The sequence below is a fragment of the Pelodiscus sinensis genome, chromosome 2, assembly GCF_052426305.1.
Source record: "Pelodiscus sinensis isolate ZL-2025 chromosome 2, ASM5242630v1, whole genome shotgun sequence".
Taxonomy (NCBI): domain Eukaryota; kingdom Metazoa; phylum Chordata; order Testudines; family Trionychidae; genus Pelodiscus; species Pelodiscus sinensis.
In genome coordinates this window covers 12,642,278-12,668,360 of record NC_143053.1, presented here as the reverse complement: position 1 = coordinate 12,668,360, position 26,083 = coordinate 12,642,278, and positions in this window count along the sequence as shown.

Below are 26,083 nucleotides of genomic sequence, written 5' to 3'. Positions count from 1 at the left end.
TTCTTCCACTATTTGATCTGAGGAAGTGGGTCTGGCCCACGAAAGCTCATCATCTAATAAACCATCTTGTTAGTCTTTAAAGTGCTACATAGTCCTGTATTTTGTTTCAGCTACACCAGACTAACACGGCTACATTTCTATCACTCTTCTATGTGCCTATGAGAGGCAGAGAAAAGGAACAAGAACTATAGTAAGTGTAATAATAATGGGTAAGTGGCAGTCATGAACATAAGAATGACCATACTGGGTCAGACCAAAGGTCCATGTAGCCCATGTCCCTGTCTTCTGACAGTGGCCAATGCCAGGTGCTCCAGAGAGAGTTTACAGAATAGGGCATCTTCAAGCAATCCCTCTCCCGTCACCCATTTGCAACCTCTGACAGAAGCTAGGGACACCATTCCTATCCATCCTGGCTAATAGCCATTGATGGACCTCTCGTTCATGAATTTATCTAGTTCTTTCTTGAACCGTGTTAAAGTCCTGGTCTTCACAACCTCCTCTGGCAAGGAGTTCCACAGGCTGACTGTGTGCTGTGTGAAGAAAAACTTCCTTTTGCTTCTTTTAAATCTGCTACCAATTAATTTAATTTGGTGACCCCTAGTTCTTATGTTATGGGAACAAGTAAATAACTTTTCTTAATTCACTTTTTCCACTCCAGTCATGATTTCATAGAGCTCCATCATGTCCTCTCTTAGTCTCTTCTTTTGTAAGCTGAAAAGTCCCAGTTTTTTTCATCTTTTAATATGACACCTGTTCCAAACCCCCTAATCATTTTTATTGCCCTTTTCTGAACCTTTTCCAATGCCTGATATAGTGGTTAGTAATTACTGGGTAACCTAGCTAAAGTCCATTAGTTTCTCTCACTTGGTGCACTGGTTGGTGCAGCTGCTTCCCCATAAGTCCCACCCAGGCTCACACCTAGCTGTTGCATCTCATGCAGCTATGCATTCAGTTCCTGGGGATTTCTCTCTATTGTTCTCGACCAGCTATGGAGCCACCACTCCCCCAAAGACAGAGTCTACCCACATGCATTTTCAGGGACTTTCCCTCCTACCTGGCCAGAGGAAAGGGCATGCTCAGTGGAGAGAAGGATGATGGGAGCTGTAGTTACCTGCTTAACAGGTGCATCACACTACAATAGATGGGTCCCTTGAGAGGATTGAAGGCTAAATTATTTTTGTATTGTTACATAGTCTTGAAACCTGCTCCCATTACCCATGCTGGAACTCTACGTATACTGGGCATGTGCCAAATACTGGGAGACACCCCAAGAGTAGGATTTCTGGGTGTTCTCTACTCTAGCCAAAAGCCAATGCCCTTATTCCCCCATATGGCCCCAACAGTTGCACACAATATGTTGTTCTATAGATATCGTTTTTAAAATCATATGATGGCAATAAGATCTTAATCATTAGGGATGGACAATTCCTTTGAGATCAATAAACTTAGGTGAAACTGATGAAAAAAAAATTGCCTGAATAGTCATTGACCTTGTTTCATTGATTTGTTCCATGTATTTTTATTATGTGAACATTTTAGGAAGCTGAGCATTTTTTGTTTGTATGTTTTCATTTTGTCTTTTTGGTAGGGAAAAGCCATTGAGAAATGAAGAGCCAGTCTGAGTCAAAAATCTGCATGAGTGAATTGTCGGCTTGGTTTGAGTAGTTTTTAGGCAGAACTTGTCTGGAAAACTGAAAAAAGACAAAGTCAGAAATTTCCAAGTTCCCTTCCCACCTGTGGCTGATTGTATTACTTTGAAGAAACCTCATTTTGTGATGCCTCACGTTATCAACATGAAGTAGGTCAGCATCCCTGTCCACATTTTACTGAGGCTAAAACAGCTGAAGCTATTTCCCAAGGAGAAATTCTGTGTCACAGCCACAAATTGTGGGGTTCATACAAGCACTGCTGGGTAATGTTGCATGATTTGTGCTAGGTAGCAGATCAGATTCAATTATCATAATGTTCCCTTTTTATTCTAAGAAACAGGATTGGCCCCTGGCTCTCCTGATTTTCATGGGAAAAATAGAAGCTATAGTGTCTTCTAGTTCACCTCACCTCAGGCAAAGTAATGCAAATCTCATACAACAGTAAAAAATATAAAGACCTAAAATGATGCATTTTCAAAATGCAAGAATAAGCACATTTCCTAGTGGAAATGTTTCCCTAAGAATATTTCATCCAGCTCTCACTGAGGGGCTCTTTCCGTTCAAGGACAGGAGAAAGACCCCAATAACACACCACATCTTATTTTAGAGGGAGCATGAGCTAGTGAACATGTCACTGGATTGGGAACCAGGAGAACTGGGTCTTGTCTCTGCCACTAACTTGTGTGACCTCTGGTGAAGACACTTTCTCAGTTTCCTCTTCCGTGTTTGCTTGTGTTTCCTAATTAGACTGTAATCTCCACAGAGCCGGGAGAGTTTTCCTGAGCTTTTTGCACAGTGACTGAGTCATCCAGGCAATAACATAGTCTAGCTTATCCTGCAACAAACGACATCTGTGGGATCATGTCTTGTTCCATCAAACCACGGCAGTCCATTCACAACCACAATACTTTCCTAAAATTCTTAGTACAGTAGACTTCCGATAATCCGGAACATATGGGACCTAGGTGGTGCCGGATTATCAGATATGCCAGACTATCAGGAGGTACTATAAACTGGTTTTATATATATACTGTATACATTATATACTGTATATAAAGTGTTCTTAACCCTTTTTATTGTACATACTGTATACAGTATACTGTAATGTTTTAGTTTTTTAAGCCTTTTTTACCTTTTTTGCTCAGTTCAGCTGCTGCCGCTGTTACCTTGTGACTCATTTTTTGCCAAAGCTCACTCACTAGGCTCTTGCCATTTTGATGCCGGACTATCAGGAGTGCCGGACTATTGGAGTTTTACTGTATGTCCAGATCTAGGGTTGCATTGACCCTCATCTCCACTTGCTACTTACGTGCATATGCTGTGGTGAGAGATGGCATGCTAAACCCTTATGTTCTTTTAAAGAAATAATAATAATGAAGGCAAAAGTATTTTGAATTTAGCAGCACTCATGGGATCATTATTTTTCTTTTGTGTTTTTAAAACAAATAATATCAATGCAGTTGGGAGAGTGCCTATTTTGTGAGTAAAATAGAATATGTATTAGAATATCTATGAATTACAATTCTTTTCTTTCTGATTTCATGCACATGCCCTCATGGGAGGAATAATTCACTAAGTATGAACATTTTAACATCATTTAAAGAAACTTTAACAGTCCTGGTGCTGATGCACACATCAGAGCGTTGGAAGACCGTAATAACAGTAATATTTAAAATGGATCCATCCTGCAGAGTAAATAATCTGTTAATACCTTTTATTCCCAGCTCTGCACATTCCAAGTGCTTTTTATTTTTCTGCAGGTGTGATAAAAAAGAAGTTTCAGGCCCAAGAACAATGGGGAGGAAAAATCATATTCATTATAAAGAGTTACAATAATGATTCATATCACTTAGGGAGCTGCTGTGTCTCATACACACACATATACCAGCCTCAAGACGATGTAGAGATTTTTTCCTGTGTTGAAAACAAAACTTTAGTTTGCACTCAGAAAGTACCCAGTTAAAAGTAACATGATGTGTATGGAAAGTACTGCTTGCTAACCAGGCCTGTGCATTCTCTTCTCTTTAGTTTCTGACTGCTCTGAAGTTGTATCCCTGTGCAGATACTGTTCTCGTCAACTCTCCAAATGTGATGATGAGGCCTATAACTGAAGGAAGAGACTACTTGTCAAGTGTGACTGGGTCATGGGGTTATAACCTAGATTGTGGTATCATTGTGCCCTCAGAATGCATTCAAAGAGGGTTCGTCTACACAGCAGGGCAAATATTGAATTAAGATACACAACTTCAGCTATGTCAATTGCGTAGCTGAAGTCGAAATAGCTTAATTTGACTTTTGGCTTTGTCTATGCAGCAAGAAGTCGAAGGAGGAACATTCTTCCTCTGACTTCTCTTACTCCTCGTATAAGGAGGGTTACAGGAGTCAGAGTAAGAAGTCCTCCATCTCGACATTATTTTGAAATAATGGCTTGCATTTTGTTATTTTGAAATAACAGCGGGTATCCCGAAATAATGCTGCTGTGTAGATATACCCTCTGGGGCTTTCCTCTGACCTGGTTATGCTGATGTCAAGTTTCAAGTCTCTGACTGTACTGCATATGCACAGCAGTTTGCAGGCAGGGGCTGGTGTAGTTCTTCAGGAGGATTGTTGGGATTTACTGCAGAGGTGTCCTCACAGGTCTCTAGCTCCTTTGTTGATGATAACCAGAAAGCTGCTTGCATGTGTGCTTAATGATGTGTTCCGTGTAGACTTGTGCACTTAGTCTCCACAGCAGACCTCAAGAGAGCTCTCAAGGACCACAAACCAGATAAGGATCGAAGGTGCCAGGCCAGGTTTATTGTAAAACAAAGTACAGTAATAGGTGTCAGTAGACTCTGCTGAACTACTATGCATATGTACTTGCCACAGTGGAATGACTGAGTCAGTGGGAAATTTCCACTGCCCCTTAGGTCATTCAAAGACTGTCCCCCCAAGACACCACTTTATATACAGGCGTGGAAGTTGTGGGGAAACGGGTGCGTCAGGTCACACACTCTCAAGTCAGTTGCATGACTAGAAAAAAATTTTTTTAGATGAACAGAGGTGCCTATCTCCTAGAATTGGAAGAGACCTCGAAAGGTCATCAAGTCCAGACCCCTGCCTTCACAGCAGGACCAAGTACCATCCCTGACAGATTTTGTCCTAGATGGCCTCCTCAAGGATTGAGCTCATAACCCTGGGTTTAGCAAGGCAATGCTCAAACAACTGAAGTATCCCTCCATGATTCCAGGTAGGAAAAGTCATGGCCTGCTTATGTAGTACAAATCTTATTACGAGTGTCTATGCAATGCTCAGTATGTGTACAGGCAGTCCCCGGGTTACGTACAAGATAGGGACTGTAGGTTTGTTCTTAAGTTGAATCTGTATGTAAGTCGGAACTGGTGTCCAGATTCAGCCGCTGCTGAAACTGACCGCCAGTTCTGACTTACATACAGATTCAACTTAAGAACCCCAACCATCCCCAAGTCAGCTGCTGCTGAAACTGATCAGCGGCTGATTCCAGGAAGCCTGGGGCAGAGCAACTCTGCCTCGGGCTTCCTGTAGTCAGCGCTGATCAGTTTCAGCAGCGGCTGACTTGGGGACTCCTGGGGCAGAGCAGCTGGGGTGCTGCTGGGTTGCTCCAGTAGCACCGCTCCTCGGCGCTACTGGACCAACCCAGCAGCACCCCATCTGCTCTGCCCCAGGCGTCCTGATTCAGCCGCTGCTGAAACTGACCAGCAGCGGATGAATCAGGACGCCTGGGGCAGAGCAGCTGGGGTGCTGCCGGGTTGGTCCAGTAGTGCCCAGAGCGGCGCTGCAGGACCAACCGGCAGCGCCCCACCTGCTCTGCCCCAGGGTCCACAACAAAAGCCTGGTCTGCTGGGGGGGGCACACTAGCTGCGCCCCTCCCCCAGCAGACCAGGGACACGGGGAGTAAAGCCGCAGCGGCAGCGGGGTGCTGCGCCTCTGAGGCTTTGCTCTGGCAAAGCCTCAGAGGCGCGGGACCCCGCCACGGCTGCAGCTTCGCTCCCGGTGCCCCGTGTCTGCTGGAGACGGTCTCCAGCAGACCAGGGGCACCGGGAGCAGCTTTTCTCGCCCCGGAGGTCGAGGTGGCGGATCGCTGCGAGAAAGACCCGTTCGTAAGTGCGGATCCGACGTAAGTCGGATCCGCGTAAGCTGGGGACCGCCTGTATTGTTGTTGAGTTGAAAGCACTTCCCCATAGAAATATGCCTTATGGACTGATGAACAAAGAGATATTTACTGAGCAGAAAGCAAGGAATGGGCCAGGCACTGAATATTTCAGGTTTAAATGACACAGCCATTTTTCAGCACTCAGAACAGTTTTGCACTGGTCTCAATGGAAATATTTTCCATTGACACCAGTGCAAGTGATCCCAGAAGCCGTGCTCCCATTTAATCATTTAAGGATGAAAAAATAGGAATTTGTTTAAACAGACAAGTGGCAGAACCACACGAGCTTTGAAATAGAACTTTTTTGATAACTTGAACCAATCAAAATTTAGTTGGCCCTAATAGGAAAAAAATAGACAGAGGAACTTGTTAATCACTAATCTAACACCATCGGTTTCAATTCTCCACTGTTGTGTACCTAAGGTAATCTTATTCATGTGGAAACCAAACTTGAATGGTAGCTTTTTACACCCACTGTGCACAGGTGCAAATGACTGAATGAGGCTCAAAGTAATGACAATTTGGGGCCCACTGACTTCAGTGGAGTGTCTACTTATCTACATAAGGGTACATCAGAAGATAATCTGACCTGGCACGTTTCCATTGAATACTCCCCTCCCCCAGCTTTGCTACAATGTGTGATTGCAAATGTGTTAGTACATACGGATTTGACCTTTACTGCTATAATAGCCCAACGGGAGGGATGGCTATTTAGATCTTATCAAATAACAATTGATATGTATGTATTTCATAAAATCATTCTTCTGTTTCGCAAAAAAAAAGACACTTGAAAACTTTGCAAAAATATTAACGTATACCTTTCTACCAAATATGTATGCATGAGATAAATTCATGAACGCTGACTGAAACCATCTGCTGCTCTGTAAGGACTACAGAGCATGCAGGCAAAATTCCAGCTAAGCATGGAGCACAAAAAACAAGAAAACTGGACTTTGAAATAACACACCGCTACTTTGTGGCCTGTTGAACATTCTGAACTGTGAATTGATGGGAAGAAGCTCATATCTCTTCTCACTCACTTAGGGTATGTCTACACTTGAAGCCTATTTCGGAATAGGGCTGCAAATGTAGGCATTCAGAATTGCAAATCAAGCCCGGGATTTAAATATCCTACGCTTGATTTTCATCTTCCCGTCCGGGTGCCATTTTTTGGAATTTACAAGCCCGGAATAACTGCCCGTGTCTACACGCAGCAGTGAAACGGGTGTTCGAAATAAAGCCCTATTTCGAACTACCTGTTAAACCTCATTGTAGGAGGAATAACAGGTAGTTTTAAATAGGGCTTTATTTTGAACTCCCGTTTCACTGCTGTGTGTAGACGCGGACAGTTATTCCGGGCTTATAAATTTCAAAAACGGCGCCCGGTTGGAAAGATGCAAATCAAGCGCGGGATATTTAAATCCCGGGCTTGATTTGCAATTCCGAATGCCTACATTTGCAGCCCTATTCTGAAAGAGGCTGCAAGTGTAGACATACCCTCACAGACAAAATGGCATGGAGAGTTTTGTGTTTGCCCCAGAAGATACTGAATTCTTCCTGAATTTCATCTGGAGTGCTATTCTCTTAATATGCCTATCCATCCAAATACTGAATGCTGACAAAGGAGCTATTTAATGTATACACATGCTTTCTGATAAGCTGAACTATCCTGCTTTGGGAGAAGAATGGGGAGCACACAGCCCCATCCTCCTTTTCCATCCCTAATACCTAAGGTTTTTATGGTTCACATTCATCCCCAGACTTCAGCGGGTATTTACCGGAATTGAATGACTCCCACTGATTCTATGATCATTAACTAGGTCTTGAATCAGAATTATAATAATACTGTATGGCCTTTGAGTCAGAAGGAGTCTCAGGGTCAGATACATCTCTCTGTTTTGCTGGTGTAAATGCTCATACAACTCCCATAATTCTAGAGGCATCACTCCAGATGTACACAAAGAGGAGAATCAGAGTGTCTGTTAATTTCTATGGAATACTGGTGTAACAAATTCACCATTTAGAAATGCACAGACTTCTTCCTTTCTACAGGCCACTGACTGCAGGCCCATGCTTAAAGAGCCAGTTCCACATTCAGAAAGCCAGTGCCTTCCCTGGATCTGCCCAACTAGCTGCTATGCCTGCTAGCTACATATATCTGACCACAGATCATCTCAGTTGATTTTCTCTGCTCTATTGGCTTAATGACCAGGAAGAGCATCCAATGGTTTTAAACCTCATAAGCTTGGTTACATTATAATGTTGAGGTTGCCCAACTCCAGTTCCTACGCTGTCAGTGTTCCTCGTTTCTCGTGTTAGTCTTCCATTTCTTTGGAGGGCAGAGCCAGAAGTGTGCCCATAACAGCACCATTGGTCCTGCCAAGGGATTCAAACCAATGGTGATCATGGTGAGCTATAGGAACATGGTGGCCAAGTTGTATAACAGTGAGGATCAAGATACCATCTGACCATGATCCTGGGCTCTACCTAAGGATTAAAGACCCCATGGAGTATCGGAGAGGAACGATCCCTCTATTTCCCTACAGTTATACCTGGCCTATCTGTTAGCTGAGCAAAGGGTCAGGAAGGTTGTTTGTGCTGTCTCACCCTTACATTAAGGGCCAGGTCCCCACTCTATCCTATAACAAACTGAAAATGAAAATATCCCTAGAGCCATATGGATGTTTTTTATCTAATATTTGGAATGACTCCTTAGCCAGATCCTTTGCTGGTGTCCATTAGTGTGGTGCCAATGAAGAACACGTGACATTGTAGTTCCCCAGTTTCTACGTCACCACCATATGCGGAGCTTACAGGCTGTTGGTGACTGTTGTCGGGGGCGGTTCATCGCAGCAGTGAATTATTTCATGCTATGTGTCTCGCCTTAGCTGGTGCACGTTGGAATGACTCCAGAGCAGGTGAGGATCTGTCCCAATATGTGCTCTGTAATTGAAAGGGGTTGAATTCCTGTGTATTAGAGAATCAGATTACATTGCTGGAATCATCTCTCGCAACTCCATTCAGCAAGACAAGGCCTCCACATATGCAGAAGGAAAAGCAGGGATCACTTTTACTGAATCAAGTGCTAGTATAATCTCATTTCAGTAATCCACAGGATGTCTGTAGGCCCTCCCATTTTCACCCGTTCATGTCAGTGTATTTCTGGGAGAGGCTGATCCTTCCTTTGCTACCAAAAGCACTGGTCAGAATGCAGCTGAATGCTATCCATTAACCAGATGGAATAACTCTGCCCAGTTTACTCTGAATGCTGTTTGGTTGGTTGCTTTGTTGCTGTGACTTGCTAGAGTTGACAACATTTTTGCTACTGTGAGACCACAAACAAGTTATTTAGCCAGGTTATTGTCTATTTATTTTCCCATCTTTAAAAAGCACCCTCCCTGGGGTGTTGTGTGGCATCTTTAAGTTGGTAATATAATTTGAGATCCTTATGTGGTAGCTGCTAGAGAAGAGCAAAGTGAAAAATGCTGCATGTCACCCCTTGCTTAGATGTGGAGTGATGAAGAAACTAATGCTTCAGTAAATTCCACTCTACCCAAGGAGGGGGAGATGAAGAGAATATTCTCCTCAGATTAACAAAATGCCACCTGTCTTGCCATAAATATCAGAAAAGGGCTTGACAAGAACATGGGACTTTTCATTAAAGTTTTCCCCTTGCTCAGATAGACAGCAGAGTGCAGGCTGACTCATAGAACATAGGAAGAATTAGTAATGTACATAAGACAAGGCTAAATTTACTCACTCGCTCTGTGAAGAGAACTATGGCCCTGACTGATAATCCTGGATCAGATCATTGGGGTTTTTTTTATTCTGGTCTCTTGCCTGAAACAGCAGACCATGCTTGGTAACTGGCCACAGAAATCAACATGATTTGCCTCACCATTAAATAGATTAATCACTTTCATTAAATCAGACAGACAGGGAACAGCTTCTTCTGACACAGAAATGACTGACCAACCCCGTCACATCCGCTGAAACCGCTCATTGCTAACAAGAACTGCTCTGGGCAACATGTTGGCCAATCAGCAGCAGCCTACGAGTGCCACACAAGGATGACGGAGTAGGAATCTGCAGCGTAAATTGGTATGGGTAATATTCTGTCAATACCGTAGTGGACCAATCTAAGGCTTTTGTCTCTGGTGGCTTTCTAGGCTGCTGTCACATTTCTTCTATCAACCTGGCTTTTTTGATTGACTTACATGAAAATGCTGCTTCCTATATGTTGGTTTCCCATTTAATTTACATTAGAAGTAGGAAGATAACTGCCTTTGCTCCTCTGGAACAAATCTGTTTCTCCCCATGTTTGGTTACAGACTTTAGAGTAAGTATCCATAATTCCTCAAATAGCCTAAAAACATACATTTCACACTGATATTAATAATCACTGTGTCACTGGCTTACACTTGATGCCGTAAAAGCCACTTTCTTATATATAAGGAGTGCATTACAGGTAGTGGGTTTGCCAGGCAATTCTGAGGCAATTCTGTATTAATATATCAATCTATTATCTTCCTTTCCAGGCTTTGTACTACTGTACTAGTTTTCAAGGTTTACCCCCCATCCCCCACTCCCCACCCCTCCCACACACACACCCTGCCTTGTGACTTGTCTGTGTAATTCACTTCTGAAAAGCCATAACAGATTTCGGAGAACAAGCGAACTACACAAATCCCTTCCCAAATCCTTCAATCTTTAGATAAAAAAATCCCCATATTAATGTTTGTAAACCCTATAATGGGACAAAGTCCAACCATTTATGGCTACATTTGCAATTGAGTTCTCTGCTAACATGAAGATTAAAGCAGGGATTAGTTTCCAGTCCATAGAGCCAGTGTTTAGCTTTATATACTGTTAGTAGCCAATGCATTCTTTGATGGCAGGATAATGCTAAAATGCTAAGATAGTAGGAAAGATTAAAAATGGTCATTTTTTATATCTCTTGTTTGAAATACAGATGAAAACCATTTAACAATCTTATCTCCATATTTTCTCTCTGGGTTCCTTGTATTCTTAATAGGAATGTTGTCCTCCCACAGTGTAAAGCCCTGCAGGGTCTTTCTAAATATATTACCTAATGCTGTTCAATTAGAGTTAAAAATACAAAGACACCAGTCCCTGTGTCTTTATGCTCAGGGTAATTTGATAGTGCTACTGGAGGTGAGTTCTTTCTCCTATGCAGTGACCCCTGATAGCAAAATGACATTCTGATCTGGCAGATAAACAAGACTATGACAAATAGCCCTGACATCCTTGTCAGAAAAATAGACATGACTCAGACCTGGTATCTGTGAGCAGACCAGTGCCAGACTTCTGTGACAAATGGTTCTAGTCTGACAATGTGTTTCATGGCTTGAACTTTCATCCATCAAAACAAGAGACAGAAGCACAAGGCGACAGAGGCGAGCAAGGAAAAGCTGGAGAGAGCCAGAGATACAAAAAGAATGGCCGGGCTGCTAGCGTTGTATTAGAAGTCGCATGTCTTTCCAACATTTAATTAGTGTATCCGCCCCAATGGATCAGTGGATTCCCCAGAATTCAGAGCGTGTGTATACAAAGTGGCATTTCTTATCAGGAACATTGGCCACACACACATATATATAGATACTGTGGGAGAGAGTTGTTTAAAAAGATTAGTCTATATTTGGGAGAGTTTGTCTGTCTGTTTGTTCAAGAACTCCTCCTAACCGGTAAGAGCTAGGATCACCAAATTTGCTATGCAGCTTCCTCTTATAATAACTTAAAGGAAGGTAAGGATTTGGTTGTGACAGGAAAATGGGATGTGCTTGGAATGGGATTGCTTCTCAGAGGGTATGTCTACACTTGCTCCCTAGTTCGAACTAGGGATGGAAATGTAGGTGACCGAAATTGCTAATGAAGCAGGGATTTAAATATCCCGTGTTTCATTAGCACGAGCTCGCCAGTGCATTATTCTGCTCAACAGCTGTTTCAAAAGTGAAAGTGCATGCTGGGACATGTTAGTTTGAACCAAACCCGTTGGTTCGAATTAATGTTACTCTGGAGTAACCAAGGGGTTTGGTTCGAACTAATGCATCCCGAAGCTCACTTACTCCGCTCAACAGCTGTTTTGAAAGTGAAACTAGTTCAAACTAGGAGCAAGTGTAGACGTACCCAGAGAGAAAAGGAGGAGGATTTGCATTGTATGTAAGAGAGCAGTATGATTGCTTAGAGCTCCAGTATACAGAGGGAAAAAAACCTGTTGAGAGTCTATGGGTTAAGTGTAGAGGTGGAAGCAACTGGAGTGGTGATGTGCTTCGTGTCTGCTATAGACCGCTGGATCAGGTGGATGACATAGACGAGGCTTTCTTCGGACAACTGAGAGAAGCTTCCAAATCGCAGGCCCTGGTTCTTGTGGGGGACTTTAATCACCCTGACATCTGTTGGGAGACCAATACAGCAGTACACAGGCAATCCAGGAAGTTTTTGGAGAATGTTGAGGATAACTTCGTGGTACAAGGGCTGAAGGAACCAACCAGGGGCCATGCTCAGCATGACCTGCTGCTCACAAACAGGAAGGAACTAGTAGGGGAAGTAAAGGTGGGTGACAACCTGGGAAGCAGTTATCATGAGATGGTAGAGTTCAGGATCCTGACCAAAGGAAGACAAGAGAGTAGCAAAATACACACCCTGGACTTCAGAAAAGCAGACTTTGACTCCCTCAGAGAAATGATGGGCAGGATTCCCTGGGGTGCTTACACGAAGGGGAAAGGAGTCCAGGAGAGCTGGAAGTATTTTAAAGAAGCCTTATTTAAGACACACGAAGAAACCATCCTGATGCGCAGCAAGAAAAACAAATATGGTAGGCGACCATATTGGATTACCGGGGACATCCTCGGTGAGCTTAAACACAAAAAGGAAGCTTACAAGAACTGGAAACTTGGGCAGATGACTAAGGAGGAATATAAATATATTGCTCAAGCATGTAGGTGAGTTATTAGGAAGGTGAAAGTAATCAAGAATAGTCAACATGGATTCACGAAGGGCAAATCGTGCTTGACCAATCTGATTAGCTTCTATGATGAGGTAACTGGCTCTGTGGATATGGGAAAGTCAGTGGATGTGATATACCTTGACTTGAGCAAAGCTTTTGATATGGTCTCCCACAATATTCTTGACAGCAAGTTAAGGGAGTATGGATTGGATAAATGGACTGTAAGATGGCTAGAAAGCTGGCTCGACTGTCGAGCCCAATGAGTAGTGATCAACGGTTCGATGTCAGGTTGGTGGTCAATTTCTAGCAGAGTGCCCCAAAGATCTGTTTAACTGGTTCTGTTCAACATTTTTATTAATGACTTGGATGAGGGGATGGATTGCACCATCATCAAGTGTGCAGATGACACTAAGGTAGGGGGAGAGGTAGATACGCTGCAGGGCAGAGATAGGGTCCAGAGTGACCTAGACGGATTAAAGGATTGGGCCAAAAGAAATCTGAGGTTTAACAAGGACAAGTGTAGAGTCCTGCACTTGGGATGGAAGAATCCCAAGCACTGTTACAGTCTGGGGACCAAATGGCTAAGTAGTAGTTTGGCAGAAAAGGACATGGGGATTACAGTGGATGAGAAGCTGGATACAAGTCAACAGTGTGCCCTTGTATCCAAGAAGGCTAATAGCATATTAGGGTACATTAGGAGGCGCATTGACAGCAGATCTAGAGAAGTGATTATTCCCCTTTATTTGGCTCTGGTGAGGCCACATATGGAGTACTGTGTCCAGTTCTGGGGCCCCCCGCAATAGAAAGGATGGGGATTCATTGGAGAGGGTCCAGCAGAGGGCGACCAAAATGATTAGGGGGCTGGAGCGTATGACCTATCATAGAATCATAGAACACTAGGACTGGAAGGGACCTTGAGAGGTCATCGAGTCCAGTCCCCTGCCCTCATGGCAGGACAAAATACTGTCTAGACCATCCCTGATAGACATTTATCTAACCTACTCTTAACTATCTCCACAGATGGAGATTCCACAATCTCCCTGGGCAATTTATTCCAGTGTTTGACTACGCTGACAGTTAGGAACTTTTTCCTAATTTCCAACCTAAACTCCCTTGCTTCAGTTTAAGCCCATTGCTTCTTGTTCTATCCTCAGAGGCCAAGATGAACAAGTTTTCTCCCTCCTCCTTATGATACCCTTTTAGATATCTGAAAACTGCTATCATGTCCCCCCTCAATCTTCTCTTTTCCAAACTAAACAAACCCAATTCCTTCAGTCTTCCCTCATAGGTCATGTTCTCTAGACCTTCAATCATTCTCGTTGCTCTTCTCTGGACCCTCTCCAATTTCTCCACATCTTTCTTGAAATGTGATGCCCAGAACTGAACACAATACTCCAATTGAGGCCTAACCAGAGCAGAGTAGAGCGGAAGAATGACTTCTCGTGTCTTGCTCACAACACACCTGTTAATGCATCCCAGAATCATGTTTGCTTTCTTTGCAACAGCATCACACTGCTGACTCATATTCAACTTGTGGTCCACTATAACCCCTAGATCCCTTTCTGCCATACCCCTTCCCAGACCGTCGCTTCCCATTCTGTATGTATGAAACTGATTGTTCTTTCCTAAGTGGAGCACTTTGCATTTGTCTTTATTAAACTTCATCCTATTTACCTCAGACCATTTCTCCAATTTTTCCAGGTCATTATGAATTATTACCCTATCCTCCAGATTAGTCGCAACTGCTCCTAGCTTGGTATCATCTGCAAACTTAATAAGCATACTTTCTATACCAACATCTAAATTGTTGATGAAGATATTGAACAGAGCTGGTCCCAAAACAGACCCCTGTGGAACCCCACTTGTTATGCCTTTCCAGCAGGATTGTGAACCATTAATAACTACTCTCTGAGTACCATTATCCAGTCAGTTATACACCCACCTTATAATAGCCCCATCTAAGTTGTATTTACCTAGTTTATTGATAAGAATATCATGCGAGACCATATCAAACGTCTTACTAAAGTCTAGGTATACCACATCCACCGCTTCTCCCTTATCCACAAGATTCGTTATCCTATTAAAGAAAGCTCTCAGATTGGTTTGACATGATTTGTTCTTTACAAATCCATGCTGGCTGTTCCCTGTCACCTTGCCACTTTCCAAGTGTTTACAGATGATTTCCTTAATTACTTGCTCCATTATCTTCCCTGGCTCAGAAGTTAAACTAACTGGTCTGTAGTTTCCTGGGTTGTTCTTATTTCCCTTTTTATAGATAGGCACTATATTTTCCCTTTTCCAGTCCTCTGGCATTTCTCCTGTCTCCCATGACCTATGAGGAGAAACTGAGGGATTTTGGTTTGTTTAGTCTGCAGAAGAGAAGAGTGAGGGGGGATTTGATAGCAGACTTCAATTTTCTGAAGGGAGGTTCCAAAGAGGATGGAGAGAGGCTGTTCACAGTAGTGACAGATGGCAGAACGAGAAGTAATGGTCTCAAGTTACAGGGGGAGAGGTTTAGGTTGGACATTAGGAACAAGTATTTCACTAGGAGGGTGGTGAAGCACTGGAATGGGTTACCTCAGGAGGTGATGGAATCACCATCCCTAGAGGTTAAGTCTTGGCTTGACAAAGCCCTGGCTGGGTAGATTTAGTTGGGATTGGTCCTGCCTTGGGCAGGGGGCTGGACTTGATGACCTCCTGACGTCTCTTCCAGCTCTATGGTTCTAAAACCATACAGAAGAGACAGAATTAACAAGCATGTAAAAGGGGCTTGCTGGAAGCACTCCCCAGTGTGGAACTGCCCTATCTCTAAGCATCCTATCCTCCTGGTGACCTGTAGAGAGGATGGGGGGGGCTGGAGCTTCCCCCTCGATTTGTATGGGAACATTGCTGGCTGTTCCCTTCTCCTTTTTCAGGGAACTAAGTGAAAGTGAAGAGTTTGCTACTTTCTTCACTCTGGCTGGGAACTACACAGGGCAGATGAACTTGGACCTGTCCCAACAGGGAGACATGCACCCCCCCCCCATCTGTGCCCAATGAAGTTGCAGCGGCTATGGAGAGGCATTTCTCAGTTGGCTCCAAGTGGCTGCGATATGGGAGGGCTCTCTCTGGGGCAGCCTGCCTACTGAATCCCTCATCCCAGCCCCACCCCAGAGCACCAATTCAAATGAAGCATGTACATTTTCATTTTATTTTCCAAAAAAAAAACCCCTCTCATAATTAATTGAGTTAAGGACCCGAGCAATGCCAGGTCAATCATCTAGTAATAAATAAATACAAAACAGAATCCACCATGTATATACTTAAATAAGTGTTGTGTTGACTTTAAATACTCACCTAACTGAAATGGTCAACACTTGGCAGCAAACTCTTTTCTCAATATGCTGCTAGGTGCAAAGTTTTTTTTGGAAAATCTAGTCTTTTAATTTGGGAACCTAAATGAGATCTGAAAATATGGCCTCAGTCGTTGGCTCTCAGGGTATGTCTACACTACCACCCTAGTTCGAACTAGGGTGGTAATGTAGGCAACCAGAGTTGCAAATGAAGCCCGGGATTTGAATTTCCTGGGCTTCATTTGCATCTCGTGGACTCTGTGCTGCGCGGCTACATGCAGCATTGACTAGGTAGTTCGGACTAGGCTTCCTATTCCAAACTACCGTTACTCGTTTCACTGTTTGCACCCATAAACAGATGCATTGTGTGTAGAGAGAATTAGTAGGTGATTAGTCAGTCCTTAATGAGTACTAATTGCTTATGCCCAAATAAATTTAACAAACAACGAATGGCCTAGCAGAACCTTAAAGACTAACAAAACATGTAGATGGTATCATGAGCTTTCGTGGACACAACCCACTTCTTCAGATGACTGGAGTATTAAAAGTTCAGATCCAAGAAAATAAGGGAAGGCAAGGAGAGGGGACGGGAAAGGAGAAGGGAAAAGAAAAAAAAGAGAAAAAATAGTGAATTAGATACTTCTTTAAGGTGCTGCTAGTCTATTAGTTGTTTTTTAAGTTTCTCCAGTTACAGACTAACTCGGCTACCCCTCTGAAGTTTCCAAATAAATTTGTTAGCCTTTAAGGTACGCCAGAATTCCTTGTTTTTTCTGAAACAGACAAACATGGCTACCTCTCTAAATATTCTACTGTTTGCGTAGAAAGTAGGTGATGCTTTAAATGTGCTATACAGTGCTTAGAAAGGTGTCTTCCCTCCCTCCAGTAGACCAGGAGGCTAAAATCATTTACCATCAGTTCAGATTCATGTGGTGGAAGTCAAGGGAAAAATGTGTTTTCAGCCATTTGTGTGAATGCACAATTATACCAGGAGACATCTGATGTTTAGATAACCATGAAAATGATTTTAAATGGAAGGATATGAAAACAAAACCTAGTCATTGACTAGAGCTGTGTGATACTTTTATAATGAAACAGGCAATAATCATCTAGTTTTAAGTTTGACTGTAAGCTAATTCAAGTGACTTTGGTCTGTTATGGTTTCAGAACGATCAGAAATTCAATGTTCCCTCCTACTTTCAAGCTCAAAGCATTCTAGTTTTAGCACAGTGTTGCATGAAGTTTGGTGTTTGTTGGAATCAGAAGCTCAAAGTAAACTTAAAATGGCTCCATGGAAAAGAAATATTCATGTTACCCAGTTACCAACACCTCTCACAATCTCTTCCTGACCCCTGCAGGTGAGTGACCGAAACTCTGAGGCTATGTCTACACTGCAGGCTTTTTGTGCAAGAACGGCTGTTCTTCTGCAAAAACATGTGGAGCGTCTACATTGCACGCTTGGTCTTGTGTAAGTAAATTTACAGTAAAGCATCAGAAGAGAGGGCTTCTTGCGCAAGAGTTATTCCTCTCTCCATGAGGAATAAACCCTCTTGAGCAAGAGCTCTTGCACAAGAAGGCAGTGTGGACATGCAACTAAATGGCTAAAATGGCCATCAGAGCTTTGTTGCACAAGAAAATGTCCACACTGCCATGAACGCTCTTGCGCAAAAGCACATTTCTTGCACAAAAGCACATTGCAGTGTGGACACGTTCTTGCACAAGACCTTTTGCACAAGAACTCTTGTGCAAAACTGTTCTTGTGCAAGAAGCCTGCAGTGTAGATGTAGCCTGAGACATGAGTTTTAGGAACATAATAGTTAAATCAACAGGGACCCTCACCTCTATTGAGATTTGACCATCATCATCTAAAGCAGCCCCATCATACAACTGAACTCATACACGGCTAATATAACTAATTAAGTTGCTTGCTCCCACAACTTCTACTGGGAGATGGATGCAGAAGAACACTATTTCTGGTATTGGCTATTCAGATGAACAATCATTTGTTCTAAAACTTGTGAAATGTTTGAGATTGACATTTAGCTGTGAATAATAGATAATGCCACATCATGGACCTCAGCAAATGGAATTTATTTCTTTTGCTGTTTAACTAACTCTGATCATTAACTCTGGCATCCAGTGTTCATGCAGATCATCTCATGAAACTCTTAATTACACTAGAGAACGTAATGAAAAAATGATTTATTTTCTATGGCATCCTTGTAATTACATTACATGCTCCTGAAAATGAGCTAGAAGATTTGTACTTCATTCTGTTATAACACAAAGCTTTTACCTCTGGGACCTCTAAGGCCTTAGAACTATAGTGATGGTTACTATAGCGAACATGGTATTAGACAGACACTTTCCCTAACAAATCGGAGGACAGGGTATGATTGAAATAGGCATTGTATCCATTGAGTAGTATATTCTATAATTACCATGTGCCAGCCTGAAGTTAATATGCTATGAAGCCCTCTAAGGACCAATGAGTACCTAAGTCTAAGTGAATTATGAAGTCCACTGAAATCAAATATATTCACAGCATATTTTTTAAACTTAATTTGAAGGATGAGGGCAGCCCAGGGTGGATCTTGTCAGTGCAAATTCATGGCCATAGGTGGCTCACAATTCTTTGCAAACAAACACAGACAACTGTCCCTTAGATTTCAATTAACTACTTAAGATACTGTGTAGCTTCCTTTGTCTTCTAATATATGTCATATCCATTGGGAGCCCAATGAGTAGGCAGCCATAGTACAGGAATGAAGATGAAGCCTGGATGCTGACATTTAATTAGAGAATTAATCGGAAGCAAATGTGTTTCCAGGAATTTTGAAAGATTATGGAAGTAATACAACAAAGGTCTCAACAAACAATGATGCATCTCTAACCAGTCACACGCTTTGGGTTCCAATTTACAAGCCTGAAGAGAGAACTATGGATTCAAATTACTTTTAGAGATGGAGGGAGTTCCTTAGCTCATGCCTGCCATTGATACACTTAAAAATGTCCATAGCTATGATCTGAGCTAGTTCCAGAGATTATGAGCCAGATGCTCAGCTGGTAGAAACTGGCACAGCTCTATTGGCATGAATAGATATATGCCAGTTAACTCCAGCTAAGTGTGGCAAAGCTCTGGCTTCTGGCAGATAGTGTTTGCCTTAGAGGTTTGAAGTGACCCTCCTCACAATCTCTTCTTTTCTAGAGGCAAGGATCACAGCCTACCGAGTCATAGTTATTATAGGCTGTCCATAGTTTGGGGTGAAAACCCCTCTGTAGTTCTTGTCTTCCCAACCCTCTTCAAGCCACTACAGAGTCTGCCCTGAAAGAGGAGAACACAGGCACGGTCACTATTCAGAGTTCTGGACCAGGGACCCTTAGGCAGTGGCAACAGACAGGGTATCTTCTACTCCCCATCTGGCAGCTTCTTCCCTGGATCACTTTCCCAAACAATCCCTCCTGGTACCTTTCTTCTAGTACCTGAACAAGTCTGTTATGCTCCTCCATGGCACTCTGCCTTACTCGCAGCCCCTCAGCCCCTACTCAGAACACCTCTGGCTCTCAGACCTTTGGCTACTCTGCTCTCCCTGCAGGAAGGCCTTATAAACAAGCGCCATCAGGCCTTAATGGGCTGCAGGTGTCCTGGTTAGTCTGCTGCTCCTGGCAAGCTCTTAATTGGCCCTAGGTGCCTGCCGGATTATGCTGCGCTTCCTCAGGGAAGAGGAAACTGTTCACCCAGAGCCCAGCGTACTGTTTCTCCATTAGAGTGCAGCAGCCAGATGGTCTGGGTCTGTCACATACGATTCTGGCACAAAGTTCTTCTATTCGCTTGAATAACAGAGCTCGAGGCTTTGGAGATGGTTGTCCCAAGGTCAACGCTTATGGGTGATCTTCATTGGTATGATATATTGTCAGTGGGACTGACAGACCCTCTGGATGCCTGGGCAAGGTGTGTGTTTGGGGGGGAGGAGCAACTCCATGCCCTCGAAGGGGATGGGGGCTTGGGTGGAAGGGGCAGGGCTGGGGCTATCCTCCCCAGACAGCCCTTAGCACCACCCAGAGTGTGCCACACCTTCCCCAGGCAGCCCTCAGTGCTGACTGGGATGCACTGCATGGGACTCCAGTGGCAATTTAAAGGAACCAGTGCAGTTGCCCAATTTGTGCCCCCCCCCCTCCTTGGTGGGCCTGTGTGTTACGAAGCCAAGCTTAGCTCTCATCCAATTGAAACAAAAGACAGAACTATGTAACGCAGCTGCATCTCTATCACTACTCTCATCTAGTGGCTGAGAGAATGAGAGACAGACACAGCCTATCCCCCTGTGTGGTAGGGAAGAAGAATCATTCCTTCCACTACAGGAATCAGAGAGTGATGTTCTATGCTCTGTGTTACGCAGGAAGTCTGATTAGATGACAGCAGTGGTCCCCTCTGTCATTAAAATCTTCATACCATATCCTTATGCTAGGGAACCCAATCCTTTCATACATTTTGAACAGTGAAAGGTATTTACTGAACAAATATGATGGAGCAGTCCAAACTTTAGGGAATTTTAGGATGAGGTACAGATAAGAATTAACTCTGTATTTTTTTCCTAGACCATTTTGTTCATTATGGGCTTACTAAATGGTATTTGCACTTTCTGATTCATGAAAACGTTGGCTCCATTTAAGTTCATTAATAGCAAAGCATCTGAGACAAGCACTCTGAAAATGACCTACAGTTCCCAAGACAGCAAGCTAGGAGAGTGAATTAAGTGACAAGCAGCCCTTGAAAGAAGAGCATAGAAAAGTAGGAAGGAGTTCTCAGATGTAATGACGCTTGGTCGTATGTTAGACATTTTCCACTGTCAAAGAAATAGCTGTTTGCCTTTGGATTTTATACTGTTCCCGAACACCACACTATATGTACACCTTACTTGACTGTGAAATGGTGATATGTATTGGGGCAATCAATGATCCTGCTGAAACAGTGTCATAGATAGTTATTGGCTAACGACATTTTCAACTGAGTCAGTTTCCTTTTTTATAATTCCAGCAACTTGTCCCTCTGTACTTCTGGTTCTTAAATAATGGACAGGATCATTATCTGGTATAATCTGAATCCAAAGGACTTGTACCAGCTTACCCAAAACATCTACAGATATGTATGTGCTATTATTATGTGATAGAGTAGACTTAGATTGTTCCTAGCTCTGTCATTTGCATTTATTTGTGGATAGACGTTTTTTGTCCACCTGCACATACTAAAACATTTAAGAAATAAAACGCTGATATAACTCCTGATTTTTTTAAAATGATCTAATATTACATTCATATCAGCAAGTCTATTTAAAGCATGTAAGACAAGCTTGTGTCCCCCTGTTCAGTGAATAATCTGCATAATTAGAACTTTAACCAATTCTTATACTTTTCCTTCCTTCCTTCCTTTTTAGAAATATTTCCTGCTATCCAGATGTCTTGCACCTGAAAAATATATGACTCTGCCAACGTTAAGGATTACTTTTAGCCACACCTTTACTTATAAATTGGTGAGGAGACATGATGGCTGTGTCTAGACTGGCAAGTTTTTCCGGAAAATCAGCCGCTTTTCCGGAAAAACTTGCCAGCTGTCTACACTGGCCACTTGAATTTCCGGAAAAGCACTGACGATATACTGTAAAATCATCAGTGCTTTTCCGGAAAAACTATGCTGCTCCCGTTCGGGCAAAAGTCTTTTTCTGAAAGACTTTTGCGCAACAGGGCCAGTGTAGACAGCATAGTACTGTTTTCTGCAAAAAAGTCCCGATCGTGAAAAGGGCGATCAGGACTTTTTTGCGGAAAAGCGCGTCTAGATTGGCCACAGACGCTTTTCCACAAAAAGTGCTTTTCTGGAAAAGCGTTCTGCCAATATAGACGCCAATATAGACGCCAAAACTTTTCCGTTAAAAGCATTTTTGGAAAATCATGCCAGTGTAGACGTAGCCGATAGGTATTGTTTTATCCACAACTGCTTGGTTCATGAAGGGTGCCAAACTGCAGCATATGATGCCTTGCGTAGCTAGTCACCTCTGCTTGGCTGAAATGGGGCCAAGTGGGTCTGTGTATCCACATACTGCTCACATTTTGATTCTCAGACCACTTCTGGGGTGGTCTGAATTCTAGAGGGTGTTTGCAAGGACAAATCACTGTTCTTAGAAGAGCTATTATGTGGATAGTCATGGGGCTAAGGTTAAAATGAATGGGAAACCTCCTTGTGCCTCTTTCTCTTGTGAGGAGACAGCCAGAGGTCAGCCACAGTCCGGCCCTTAATTGGCAGTAGGGAATGTTTGACCCTGAAAAGTTGATTCCCATTCAGATGCAGTTCAGACAAAAAGCCATCATTTTGGAGAGTTATTGAAAACTTTCTGACCTCCTTCAGTCTTCAAAAGTGAGATGGAATTCTCACAAGAGTCCTGATATGTCTTACATTGTGTATTGGCTGAAAGGTCACTAGATGGGGGTGCGGGGTGGGGCGAGGTTTCCACTGCTCTTTTGGCAGTGTCCAGTTGAAACCTTGCAGGTGCAAAGATGCTCAGCAGTGAAAAATATTACATGCCTCACCACTGAATATTTCAAAATATCCAGAAGGTTTGGATTAGACATAACCGGTGTTTCTGTACAAAGGAGGTTCTTTTACCGTTTTTCCCAAAAAAATAGCTATTGAAGGCCTAACTGGGACCTAAGTGATGAATACTACTTCTATCGGCCCTTGCATGGGTTCTATAGAACCTTCATTGCTTACACTATGACCTGTACCAGTTCTTTCAAACTAGAGATATGACCTGAATGCTAGTGATAAATTCTTGTATCTCTCTATTGATATGGATGGATTACTGGATGGATAGGAGCATAGTTATATTTAATCACACTGAAAAATTACCCACGAAAAGGAACAAAAGCAAAAGACTACCAATGAATCTGTCTTCTGTTATCGCAGTCTTGCTACGATAGGGCATACCACAAACAATCTCTAGAGGTTAAAAATATAGCGGTGTGACATTTGCTGCAAGGTACATCTATGCAGTTGCAGAGCAGTTAAACATTTTGAACATCAGTGCAAGAGATATTTCATTACTGATGACACTGTGCTTTCAGAAGTGTCGGGGCCACTGTTTCTATTTCCACCTTAAACATGAGAGGCTCCTACAATTTTTGAAAAATTTTGAATGTCAGAAGGAAAAAAAAAGTCTTGGGTTCTCTTTGACTTTTACGGTAGGTTTGGTTTGGGTCCGTTCTGATTTCATTCCAATCTGCTTGCTTATCCCTACCTGTTTGTTCTTGTTTCAGAATGTACCGAATCTGAGTGAAGTCCTCAACAGCTGGAGGGAACACAAGTCACTTTGGATCAGGCTCGCAATGGGTCTGCCCCACGAAGGAACCTTAGTTGCAGTCATTTCCAATGAGGAAGTGATGATGATTGCATTTCCTTATTCAATTTAGATTTTCCCACAGTAGCAAAAAATGTCTCTTAATAATTTATCTGGAGTTTAAGTATAATATTGTTAATTGATAGAAGTAATTTCAGCACTTTTTAATATAGCAAGTCTCTAGTGTGCAATATGGCTAGTCCTTGAATGGCATAAAACATGCAGAAACCTTTTTAAATTTAACTCTAAGTTGCGAGTTCATTTTCATGCTGGGTTGAAGCAAGGATACCACAATGAACTTCCCATTGGGATGAATGATTGAATCTCATCAGCAATGGAACCTCATGTTAACCAATCACAAAATGGTACATAACAGATTGCACATGGAAAATAAGCAATCTGAGCTAAATCCCTAGCTAAAGCGAACTGGAATAGCACCTTTGACCTCAACAGAGCAATGCTGATTGACACCAGAGGAGAATGTGGCCCTGTTTTTTTCTTGCTATCGAAAATGACACAGCTGTGGTGCAAAAGAACTGCCCAGCTCTGCTCATTGAGGTGTTAACAAAGCTACACCCTGAATCTCAGATGAAGGGCACCTCATTTACATTTATGGCCGGGATCTTATCTGTGCCTTTCACATGGCATTTGAATATCGGGACTTAACACAGTTTTCCCACAGCTACTCTTCTCACAGATAGGGAACTGCACCCACTTCGTGGTTTGAACAGCCTTCTGCAAAGGCCTTTGAGCTCCTGACTCAGCCCCTGTGGTGGGAATTCCATTGAGGGAGGAGACAGTGGTGGCAGGAAGTTCTCACAAGCTCTCTTACGTCCGGTCTGTGGCACAGTGGCCAGCTGAGTCTGGCAGAGCTGCTATCACTTGGAACCCCTTACCAATGTTAGTGATGCCATTCCTTGCTGCCTTTATGGATCTCCACTTCAATGAGCTTGGGATTCATTAAATATCAAACCAGTGAAAGAGAAAGGAATAAAACCTTCATATATCAAAGTGGAAAGCTTCTTTGATGAACTGCAGAACCCAGCCCTGGTGTGCAGAACCCACACCTTCAGGGCACATCTCCAAATTCAAGTTTGTAATTCTGTCCATGATGAAGGAGTGTCTGTAAATTATAATCTTCTACAAACATACCTCTCATAGAATCATAGAACCATAGAGCTGGAAGAGACCTCAGAAGGCCATCAAGTCTAGCCCCCTGCTCTAGGCAGGACCAATCCCAAATAGATCAAACCAGCCAGGGCTTTGTCAAGCCGAGACTAAAACACCTCTAGGGATGGAGACTCCACTAATTCCCTAGGTAACCCATTCCAGTGCTTCATTACCCTCCTAGGGTGTGTCTAGACTACATGCCTCCTTCGACGGAGGCATGTAGATTAGCCAGATCGGAAGAGGGAAATGAAGCCGCGATTAAAATAATCGCGGCTTCATTTAAATTTAAATGGCTGCCCCGATCTGCCGATCAGCTGTTTGTCGGCAGATCGGGAGAGTCTGGACGCAATGCCCCGACAAAGAAGCCTTTCTTCATCGACACAGGTAAGCCTCGTGAAACCAGGTTTACCTGTGTCGATGAAGAAAGGCTTCTTTGTCGGGGCATCGCGTCCAGACTCTCCCGATCTGCCGACAAACAGCTGATCGGCAGATCGGGGCAGCCATTTAAATTTAAATGAAGCCGCGATTATTTTAATCGCGGCTTCATTTCCCTCTTCCGATCTGGCTAATCTACATGCCTCCGTCGAAGGAGGCATGTAGTCTAGACACACCCCTAGTGAAATAGTTTTTCCTAATATCCAACCTGGACCTCTCCCACCACAACTTGAGACCATTGCTCCTTGTTCTGCCATCTGTCACTATTGAGAACAGCCTCTCTCCAGCCTCTTTGGAACCTCCCTTCAGGAAGTTGAAGGCGGCTATCAAATCCCCCCTCACTCTCCGCTTCTGCAGACTAAACAGACTCAACTCCCTCAGCCTCTCCTCATAAGTCATATTCTCCAGCCCCCTAATCATTTTGGTTGCCCTCTGCTGGACCCTCTCCAATGCGTCCACATCCTTTTTGTAGTGGGAGGCCCAGAACTGGACACACTTCTCCAGATGTGGCCTCACCAAAGCCGAATATAGGGGAATGATGACATCTCTGGATCTGCTGGCAATGCTCCTCTTAATTCAACCTAATATGCCATTAGCCTTCTTGGCTACAAGGGCACACTGTTGACTCATGTCCAGCTTTTTATCCACTGTAACCCCCTGGTCCTTTTCTGCAGAACTACTACTTAACTGATTGGTCCCCAGCTTGTAACTATGCTTGGGATTCTTCCGTCCCAAGTGCAGGAATCTGTACTTGTCCATGTTGAACCTCATCAGATTTCTTGTGGCCCAATCCTCCAAATTGTCTAAGTCACTATGGACTCTATCCCTGTCCTCAAGCGTATCTACCTCTCTCCCTAGCTTAGGGTATGTCTACACTACAGTGCTAATTCAAACTTAGTTCAAATGAGTTAATTCGAACTAAGCTAATTTGAATTAGCGCATCCAGACTTAAAAATTAGTTCGAATTAGCGTTTTGC